Raw genomic sequence first — 12,361 nt, 5'->3', positions numbered from 1 at the left:
ACCACCATCACCACCACCATCACCACCACCATCACCACCATCACCACCACCACCATCACCACCATCACCACCATCATCACCACCATCATCACCATCACCACCACCATCACCACGACCATCATTACCATCCCACCACCATCACCACCATCACCACCACCATCCCCACCACCATCACCACCATCACCACCACCACCATCACCACCATCACCATCACCACCATCACCACCATCATCACCACCATCATCACCATCATCACCATCATCACCACCACCATCACCACCACCACCATCCCCACCATCACCACCACCATCACCACCATCACCACCACCACCATCACCACCACCACCATCACCACCACCATCACCACCACAAGCAATAACAACACCAGCACCACTGTCATCATCATCACTGTTACCACCATCGTCACCAACATCACCATCACCACCAACATCACCATCGCCACTAATATCACCATCGCCACCAACATCACCATCACCACCAACATCACCATCAACACCTTCACTTCCACCATCATTTACATGCTCTCAATCAACAACCCAGAATACTGAATCAACCAACACAATCCTTTTACCTCAAGGGCGCCTGGACGAAGCCTGGATTGTGCTCCAGGAGCCCCATAAGTCGCTCTTCCCTAGCCATAATGCGGGATTTCAACCCTTACGGACGCCCAAGTACTCTGAATCTGGACTCGTCGACTTAAATATTACAGCCTGAGAGTGTAAGCATCACGTTTCATCTTCCTTCGTTCTGTTGCAAATCTTTTGGTTCCGTGTCGTCATGTTGCAATGGATTCCATAGGGACTGAGTTGGGATAGGAGGGATTAGATTGGGATTGGTACTGGAGGAGTGAGAGGGAGTGGCGGGTGTAGGAGGGATTCAGGAGGATTGAATTAGTCTTGGAGCGCAGTTGAAAACGTAACGGTATAATATAAAAACTGCTACACATACGGCGAGGGTGGGCCACGATGTGTGTGTGTGTGTGTGTGTGTATGTGTGTCCGTGTGCGTGTGTGTGTGCGTGTGTGTGTGCGACTGGCTGGGTGTGGCGGACGGGCCACAGATCAACACAGCACGAGTTAGTCTGGTTGGCGGCTCTGTCCACAGCGGAGCTCCACCTCTCTGGCCACTGTTACCTACCTGCAGCCTTCCCCTCCCCCCACCTAACGCCCCTATCCCCCCACAACCACCACCCACCGCCCTCACCACGCCCACCCGCCACCTCCTCACGCCCATATTTACTCCTCCACGCCCGCAAGGACCACTACTCTTCCTCGGAACGTCAAGGAGTTCATCGGGCTATCACTCCAAGAGATTTCGGCGTTCCAGTGACTACTGGCAGATAAAGTTTCCCAGATGCACCATGGTTACTCTTCCTGTGATCTACATTATCCCGTAAAAAACTAAATAACTCCAACTGTGTGTGAAACAAAGCAAGATATATTATACTTCAAAGAATTTGTTTTATGTACATAGGAGGAGTTGCAAGTGATGTTGTGTTTGTGGTTCGTGTGAGGAATCGTGAGATAAAGCTGGCAGTGTCTTCCTGCTGGAAGATTTCCATCGTATGTTTACCTCCCTAGTGGCGGGTATAATGTTTACTTCGACGGTTCAGAGAGGACAAATATGTGCTTAAATTGTAGTTAACTAAGGTCGCCTCACACCAGTGTCGACGGCTTTCTCATCAACCTCACAGCCTGGAATAGACGTCTCTTCCTCATCAACCTCACAGCCTGGAATAGACGGCTTTCTCATCAACCTTACAGCCTAGAATAGACATTTTTCTCATCAACCTTACAGTCTGGAGTAGACGGTACTTTGAAGATTACTCAGGAAAACACATACGACCTCCATACGCCCAGGTAGTGCTACAGTAAATGTGCACCCTATACCTCAAGAGTGCCCCTCTGGCCTTGGCACCAACAGCAACAGTGCCAGGACATGCGATGCGAAACATCGCAGAGCAAGGAAGTGGAAGAGCCGTGCTTTGAGACCTACGTCTCGCTCAGGACTACGAAGAGCTTGAAGTGCCTTAGCCTGCCTAAAAGAACAACACCCTGCCATATTAAAAAAGAGTGCTGAAGAGGAACCAGGCAGTTTGGGGTCCCTAATTTTCCCCTGTGCCACCAGGATTATCCATGTGTCTGCCACTCCGGCCCAGACGAGGCACTCAGCAGGACCAGTCCTACACCAATGCCGTCGCTACGGCAGCGAGAACCTCCAGCCAATTCACTTGAGGTAAGGCTCATCCCAACTCTCTAAGTTAATGATTTCTCTCCAATCCAATCTTCTCAGTTGCTTTCCCAACCTTTCATTCATTCTCTTTAAACATCTTATCATATCTTCATTTTTTTTTAAATCTTCATTCTTAATATACAGATCCCAATTTAGTCCAGATTTAGAAACCACTGTATCTTAGTATCTCTCTAAAACGCATATTTATTCTTCTGTTTTCTGTAGAAAACATCCTCCTCTCACTCTTTACGCCCGAGAGAGCAATCGTAACATCCGAATTCCACACCAGAAGCATCCTCCTCTCTCTCAAAACCAGTTATTAGTGAGTTTTTTCCTTTTTTGCTTCTGTTTCTCCCATTTTTAAGCTTCGTGTCAGAAGCCATTTGTTGAGACCATTTTTTTCTCTTATCCGATGCCATCTGTTAAAACCATTTAATATTACTCCCGACCTGGTTTCTAAGCTTGCCTCTTTCACTCGGGATCTAGACTTTAAAAATTATTTCTGCAGTTACCAACATAATAACTTATATTTTTAATTAAGTTATTCCTAAAACGAGAAAAATTTATTTACATTAATTTGTTCTTGATAAACAAATATATTTCATTTGTGGTATTTAAAGGCCATTGGAAGCCTAACGTAACGTAAAAAAAAAAAATTGGTCTTCCTGGCAATATGGTCTTATGGGGACTAAAAACTTTTTATTTTGGGTTTATGAGTATTAAAAACATTTTAGACTGGGTTTATAAGATTTGAAAGACACTTATATTGAAGTTATGAGAAAGAAAACCCTTTTAGATTGGACTTACGGATATTTAAAAACCTTATACTGGACTTAAGCATTAAAATCCACCTATATAGGAATTGTGGGCATTAAAACTCTAAATTCGTCTTAAAAGCGTTAAAAACCTGTCAAATTGGACTTAGGCATTAAGTCATCAGTACTGGCCTGCTATTGTAACAAAATTCCAAAACATTGATAACAGTGGTCTTTTTAAACCACACACACACACACACACACACACACACACACACACACACACACACACACACACACACACACACACACACACACACACACACACACACACACACACACGACTATATTGATCGCCTTGCAACAAGAAACTGACTTTGGGATATATGCTGGTAAGAAACATTTTTCTCACCGGACCTGGGACTGGAGGAAGCTGGTTTCACCTGACTCGAGGCTGAAGATTCCTGGGTTTCATCAGCTAGAAATTAAAGCTCCGTGGTTTCACTCTGTCTGTGGATGACTCTAAGTCCGCGTTTGATTTCTCATCAGCACAATTCTTCTCTCTCCCTCTCTCTCTCTCTCTCTCTCTCTCTCTCTCTCTCTCTCTCTCTCTCTCTCTCTCTCTCTCTCTCTCTCTCTCTCTGCCTGCCTGCTTGTGGGTCGCTTCAGGGGGCCGTGTCGGCACGCGTCGCAGTTCATACTAGCATCAATAACCTTCACTACAGATCTTATTCCGAAGCCCCTTTCTCTCTCTCTCTCTCTCTCTCTCTCTCTCTCCCCTCTCTTTCATCCGCGGCTTCTCAAGCACCTGCTTTATCGTGTACATTCCTCTACGACCTTCACACTCTATGCGTTCACCACACCCATCCACCACCACTACCACCACCACACCCATCCACCACCACTACCACCACCACACCCATCCACCACCACTACCACCACCACACCCATCCACCACCACTACCACCACCACACCCATCCACCACCACTACAACCACCACACCCATCCACCACCACTACCACCACCACACATCCACCACCAGCACTACTACCATCACACCCATCCACAACCACCACCACTACTACCACCACACCCATCCACCACCCACTACCACCACCACCACTACCACCACACCCATCCACCACCAGACATATCCACCACCACCACTACCACCACCACACCCATCCACAACTACCACCACCACTACTACCACCACACCCATCCACCACCACCACTACCACCACCACACCCATCCACCACCACCACCGCTACTACCACCACACCCATCCACCACCACCAAACTCATCCACCACCACCACCACACCCATCCACAACTACCACCACCACTACTACCACCACACCCATCCACCACCACCACTTCCACCACCACACCCATCCACCACCACCCCAACTACTACCACCACACCCATCCACCACCTTCACCACCACTACCACCACCACACCCATCCATCACCACTACCACCGCCACCACACCCATCCACCACCACTACCACCACCACACATCCACCACCAGCACTACTACCATCACACCCATCCACAACCACCACCACCACCACCACTACTACCACCACACCCATCCACCACCCACTACCACCACCACCACTACCACCGCACCCATCCACCACCACCACTACCACCACCACACCCATCCACCACCACACATATCCACCACCACCACTACCACCACCACACCCATCCACCACCACACATATCCACCACCACCACTACCACCACCACACCCATCCACAACTACTACCACCACACCCATCCACCACCACCACCACACCCATCCACCACCACCACACCCATCCACCACCACTACCACCACCACACCCATCCACCACCACTACCACCACCACACCCATCCACCACCACCAAACCCATCCACCACCACCACCACTACTACCACTACACCCATCCACCACCACCACACCCATCCACCACCACTACCACCACCACACCCATCCACCACCACTACCACCACCACACCCATCCACCACCACAACCACCACCCCACCCATCCACCACCACAACCACCACCACACCCATCCACCACCACCACACCCATCCACCACCACTACCACCACCACACCCATTCACCACCACTACCACACATCTACCACCAACACCAGACTGAGTAAGAAAAGAGATTTAGAACTTATAGAAGAGGTTTAGTAGGTGTAAAATATAGTTAGAAAATATTGCAGAATTTTAGAAAGTGTTGTAGACATTGAGGTGTTAGGTTTGGAAGGTGCTGGATAAGGTTAGACGGTATAGAAGCAATTTAAAAGGTGTATCAAACTCTTAAGGTAGTGTTGGAGAAGTTCTGAAGAGGTTTAAAAGGTGTATCAAAAGGTTTAGAAGGTACAGCAAAAGCTTAAGAAGTGTTAATGATGTTCGGCAGAGGATGAAGAGGTTTAGAAGCGTAGTCCCTCGTAAGTCAGCATAGGCAGCCCTGGAGACTTCAACGCTGGGTAGATACCGATCCAGTGAGTGTTACGGCAGCCTCCCCCACCTCCACCATCAACCTCTATCCCCATCCATGGACTCTTACTTTCCTGGATGATCAATATGGATATGTATTATTGAATATACCAAGAAAAATTACTTAAACTCCTATACGAAATTAGCTAATTGAGGGTATGTAGTTAAGATGTTCAGAAATGCTAGGGGGAGGTAAAGTCTGAGTGAGTCAGCCTTCCTGAGGCGTGTTGTAAGACTTGAGGGTAGCCTTAGGATGCGTGGGGGAAGGAGTGGGGATTCAGACTTACTTCCCCTTCCCCCTAAAGCCCCTCACCCCTTCCCCTTGGGTGAGTATGCGTCCCAGAGGCGTCCATAGGCATTGAGTCGGATCTGAACGTCCATGGCGGACGCCCATCATACATACACACACAGCGACCAGTAAGGAGGGGTAAGGAGTTATGAATCGGCCCCTGAAACCATAATTAGGTGAGCACACACACACACACACACACACACACACACACACACACACACACACACACACACACACACACAAACAACACACAAACACACACACACACACACAAACACACACACACACACACACACACACACACACACACACACACACACACACACACACACACACACACACACACACACACACACACACCTGCTCTGGCCTCCTCATCCCTTTAAGATGATAACTTTCACCCAGCTGTTGGTCTGGGCTGCCCTCCAGCGTCTCTCATGAATGCAGACCACTTCCTTCACTTCTGCCTTCAGTGATGAGTTCTCCCAGTTGGTGCTTCCTTCAGTGATGAGTTCTCCCAGCTGATGCTTCCTTCAGTGATGAGTTCTCCCAGCTGATGCTTCCTTCAGTGATGAGTTCTCCCAGCTGGTGTTTTCTTCAGTGATGAGCTCTCCCAGCTGGTGCTTCCTTCAGTGATGAGCTCTCCCAGTTGGTGCTTCCTTCAGTGATGAGTTCTCCCAGCTGATGCTTCCTTCGATGGTGAGTTCTCCCAGCTGATGCTTCCTTCAGTGATGAGTTCTCCCAGCTGGTGCTTCCTTCAGTGATGTGTTCTCCCAGCTGATAATTCCTTCAGTGATGAGTTCTCCCAGCTGATGCTTCCTTCGATGGTGAGTTCTCCCAGCTGGCGCTTCCTTCAGTGATGAGTTCTCCCAGCTGGTGCTTCCTTCAGTGATGAGTTCTCCCAGCTGGTGCTTCCTTCAGTGATGAGTTCTCCCAGCTGGTGCTTCCTTCAGTGATGAGTTCTCCCAGCTGGTGCTTCCTTCGGTGATGAGTTCTCCCATCTGATGCTTCCTTCAGTGATGAGTTCTCCCAGCTGATGCTTACTTCAGTGATGAGTTCTCCCAGCTGGTGCTTCCTTCAGTGATGAGTTCTCCCAGCTGGTGCTTCCTTCAGTGATGAGTTCTCCCAGCTGGTGCTTCCTTCAGTGATGAGTTCTCCCAGCTGATGCTTCCTTCAGTGATGAGTTCTCCCAGCTGATGCTTCCTTCAGTGATGAGTTCTCCCAGCTGATGCTTCCTTCAGTGATGAGTTCTCCCAGCTGATACTTCCTTCAGTGATGAGTTCTCCCAGCTGATGCTTCCTTCAGTGATGAGTTCTCCCAGCTGATACTTCCTTCAGTGATGAGTTCTCCCAGCTGATGCTTCCTTCAGTGATGAGTTCTCCCAGCTGATACTTCCTTCAGTGATGAGTTCTCCCAGCTGATACTTCCTTCAGTGATGAGTTCTCCCAGCTGATGCTTCCTTCAGTGATGAGTTCTCCCAGCTGATACTTCCTTCAGTGATGAGTTCTCTCATCTGGTGATGGTACAACACAGTTTTGCACTATCATCACTGAACAACTTAATACAGCCTAATACTGTACATCTTGGAAAATAATAAATTGACATGGCAATACAATGCAACACAATACAATAAAATACAACATACTTGAGCATAATACAAGACAACACAACATAAAAGAACACAAAACAGTGCAACACAGTATGAAGCCACACAACACAGGGTAACACGATACAACACAACAGACGCAAAATAACAAACCGCAACACCATACAATACTAAACAAGAAATACAATACAACACTGAGTAAAATCGTAAAACAGCAGTGTAAAACAATACAACAATTGTAGTGGAATACAACAAATATACAACATAAAACATCACAATTCCAGCAAAATACAGCACAATAATAACACACTGCAACACAATCTCAATAATTACAATAAAACATTATTACAACACAATACTACACAATTACAACACGTTGCAACACGTTGCAACACGTTGCAACACACTACAACACAATTACAACACAATAAAGCACAATGCAACACAAAGCAACACACTACAACACAATTACAACACAATTAAAGCACAATGCAACACAAAAAAACACACTACAACACCATCTACAATCCAACACAAATACAACGCAATTACAACACACCACTATCTAAACGCAATACAACACGATTACAACACAATAAAGCACACCAATGTAACACATCCTCTGAAAAATACAACAACAGCCAGGAGAACTACACTGTTGTATTGCTTCACGCCAAGAGAATTTATTTTTTATATATAAACTGAGAGGAGATTACCGCAGCCAGTGACAGAACGACCACTGGCGCAACACAAGCAAGAACACACCTCTCTCTTTATTGACAGGCATGACCACACCTGTGTCTTTATTGACAGGCAAGAACACACCTATATCTTTATTGGCAGGCAAGAACGTCCATCTGTCTTTATTGACAGGCAAGAACACACCTATATCTTTATTGGCAGGCAAGAACATCCATCTGTCTTTATTGACAGGCAAGAACACACCTATATCTTTATTGGCAGGCAAGAACATCCATCTGTCTTTATTGACAGGCAAGAACACACCTGTGTCTTTATTGACAGGCATGACCACACCTGTGTCTTTATTGACAGGCATGACCACACCTGTGTCTTTATTGACAGGCAAGAACACACCTATATCTTTATTGGCAGGCAAGAACATCCATCTGTCTTTATTGACAGGCAAGAACACACCTGTGTCTTTATTGACAGGCATGACCACACCTGTGTCTTTATTAACAAGCAAGAACACACTTCTCTTTTCTTAACAAGCAAGAACACACCTCTGTCTTTATTAACAAGCAAGAACACACCTCTGTCTCTATTAACAAGCAAGAACACACCTCTGTCTTTATTAACAAGCAAGAACACACCTCTGTCTTTATTAACAAGCAAGAACACACTTCTGTTTTATTAACAAGCAAGAACACACCTCTGTCTTTATTAACAAGCAAGAACACACCTCTGTCTTTATTAACAAGCAAGAACACACTTCTCTTTTATTAACAAGCAAGAACACACCTCTGTCTTTATTAACAAGCAAGAACACACCTCTGTCTTTATTAACAAGCAAGAACACACCTCTGTCTTTATTAACAAGCAAGAACACACCTCTGTCTTTATTAACAAGCAAGAACACACCTCTGTCTTTATTAACAAGCAAGAACAAATCTCAGTCTTTATTAGGTATGAGCTGCGACCTTTATTGAAAAATAAACTAATTAGTCTCAACAAATATGAAAGAGCCCAACTAAGTCTTAATTGATAAAATAAACTCATTTATTTATCTTCTCTAATAAGGGAGAGTAAATAAATATATATATAGAAACTATTATTTATTTTCTTAGAGAAGAACACATCTTCGTCTTTATTAACCAACAATGATATAATCTTGTTTTATTAGCAATAAAAAATGTTTGGCAGAAATATACTCGAAATGAAACAGTTTTTTAGGAACCGGCTGGGATTTTTTTTTTTTGTGGAGCAATAATTAGTATTCTTTAATTATAAGGAGAATTAACCCATCTGCTGCCCACCAGACACCCACCTCCTGCCCACCAGACACCCATCTCCTGCCCACCAGACACCCATCTCCTGCCCACCAGACACACATCTCCTGCCCACCAGACACCCACCTCCTGCCCACCAGACACCCATCTCCTGCCCACCAGACACCCACCTCCTGCCCACCAGACACCCATCTCCTGCCCACCAGACACCCATCTCCTGCCCACCAGACACCCATCTCCTGCCCACCAGACACACATCTCCTGCCCACCAGACACCCACCTCCTGCCCACCAGACACCCATCTCCTGCCCACCAGACACCCATCTCCTGCCCACCAGACACCCATCTCCTGCCCACCAGACACCCATCTCCTGCCCACCAGACACCCATCTCCTGCCCACCAGACACCCATCTCCTGCCCACCAGACACCCATCTCCTGCCCACCAGACACCCATCTCGTGCCCACCCACCACCTCCTTCCAACGAGAAACCCATCTCCTGCCCACCAGACCCCCATCTCCTGCCCACCAGACACCCATCTCCTGCCCACCAGACACCCATCTCCTGCCCACCAGACACCCATCTCCTGCCCACCAGACACCCATCTCCTGCCCACCAGACACCCACCTCCTGCCCACCAGGCACCCATCTCCTGCCCACCAGACACCCACCTCCTGCCCACCAGACACCCACCTCCTGCCCACCAGACACCCACCTCCTGCCCACCAGACACCCATCTCCTGCCCACCAGACGCCCATCTCCTGCCCACCAGACGCCCATCTCCTGCCCACCAGACACCCATCTCCTGCCCACCAGACACCCACCTCCTGCCCACCAGACACACATCTCCTGCCCACCAGACACCCATCTCCTGCCCACCAGACACCCACCTCCTGCCCACCAGGCACCCATCTCCTGCCCACCAGACACCCATCTCCTGCCCACCAGACACCCATCTCCTGCCCACCAGACACCCATCTCCTGCCCACCAGACACCCATCTCCTGCCCACCAGACGCCCATCTCCTGCCCACCAGACGCCCATCTCCTGCCCACCAGACACCCATCTCCTGCCCACCAGACACCCACCTCCTGCCCACCAGACACACATCTCCTGCCCACCAGACACCCATCTCCTGCCCACCAGACACCCACCTCCTGCCCACCAGACACCCATCTCCTGCCCACCACACACTCACCTCCTGCTCACCACACACTCACCACCTGCTCACCACACACTCACCTCCTGCTCACCACACACTCACCACCTGCTCACCACACACTCACCTCCTGCTCACAACACACTCACCTCCTGCCCACCACACACTCACATCATGCTCACCACACACTCACCTCCTGCTCACCACACACTCACCTCCTGCTCACCACACACTCACCTCCTGCTCACCACACACTCACCTCCTGCTCACCACACACTCACCTCCTGCTCACCACACACCCACCTCCTGCCCACCAGACACCCATCTCCTGCTCACCACACACTCACTCCCTGCTCACCACACACTCACCTCCTGCTCACCACACACTCACCTCCTGCTCACCACACACCCACCTCCTGCCCACCAGACACCCATCTCCTGCTCACCACACACTCACTCCCTGCTCACCACACACCCACCTCCTGCCCACCAGACACCCATCTCCTGCTTTCCACACACTCACTCCCTGCTCACCACACACTCACCTCCTGCTCACCACACATCCACCTCCTGCTCACCACACATCCACCTCCTGCCCACCAGACACCCATCTCCTGCTCACCACACACTCACCTCCTGCTCACCACACACTCACCTCCTGCCCATCAGACACCCATCTCCTGCTCACCACACACTCACATCCTCCCCTCCAGACACCCATCTCCTGCTCACCACACACTCACCTCCTGCTTACCACACACTCACCTCCTGCTCACCACACACTCACCTCCTGCCCACCAGACACCCATCTCCTACTCATCACACACACACGTCCTACTCACCACACACTCACATCCTCCCCTCCAGACACCCATCTCCTGCTCACCACACACTCACCTCCTGCTCACCACACACTCACCTCCTGCCCACCAGACACCCATCTCCTACTCACCACACACTCACCTCCTACTCACCACACACTGACCTCCTGCTCACAACACACTCACCTCCTGCTCACCACACACTGACCTCCTGCTCACCACACACTCACCTCCTGCTCACCACACACCTCCTGCTCACCACACACCCACCTCCTGCCCACCAGACACCCATCTCCTGCTCACCACACACTCACCTCCTGCTCACCACACACTCACCTCCTGCCCACCACACACTCACCTCCTGCTCACCACACACTCACCTCCTGCTCACCACACACTCACCTACTGCTCACCACACACCTCCTGCCCACCACACACTCACCGACTGCCCACCTCACACTCACCTCCTGCTCACCACACACTCACCTCCTGCTCACCACACACCTCCTGCTCACCACGCACCCACCTTCTGCTCACCACACACTCACCTTCTGCCCGCCACACACTCACCTCCTGCTCACCACACACTCACCTCCTGCTCACCACACACTCACCTCCTGCTCACCACACACCTCCTGCTCACCACACACTCACCTGCCCACCACTCACTCACCTCCTGCCCACCACACACTCACCTCCTGCCCACCAAACACTCACCTCCTGCTCACCACACACTCACCTCCTGCTCACCACACACCCACCTTCTGCTCACCACACACTCACCTCCTGCCCACCACACACTCACCTCCTGCTCACCACACACCTCCTGCTCACCACACACTCACGTCCTGCTCACCACACTCACCTCCTGCTCACCACACACCTCCTGCTCACCACACACTCACCTGCCCACCACTCACTCACCTCCTGCCCACCACACACTCACCTCCTGCCCACCAAACACTCACCTCCTGCTCACCACACACTCACCTCCTGCT

General features: G+C 49.7%; 1 protein-coding gene across 1 annotated transcript in view; it reads left to right on the top strand.

Moving 5' to 3' along the window:
- Nucleotides 1-1,738: 1,738 nt before the first annotated feature.
- The window catches only part of LOC128689274 (histone-lysine N-methyltransferase PRDM16-like), an 18,581-nt gene continuing 7,958 nt past the window's right edge, over nucleotides 1,739-12,361 (top strand). The window contains exon 1 of the mRNA XM_053777408.2: nucleotides 1,739-2,255. The gene's annotated coding sequence lies outside the window, so the exon portion shown is untranslated. The remainder of the gene's footprint in view (nucleotides 2,256-12,361) is intronic.

This window comes from Cherax quadricarinatus, chromosome 1, assembly GCF_038502225.1.
Source record: "Cherax quadricarinatus isolate ZL_2023a chromosome 1, ASM3850222v1, whole genome shotgun sequence".
Classification (NCBI taxonomy): domain Eukaryota; kingdom Metazoa; phylum Arthropoda; class Malacostraca; order Decapoda; family Parastacidae; genus Cherax; species Cherax quadricarinatus.
This window is presented reverse-complemented; position numbering and strand designations above follow the sequence as displayed.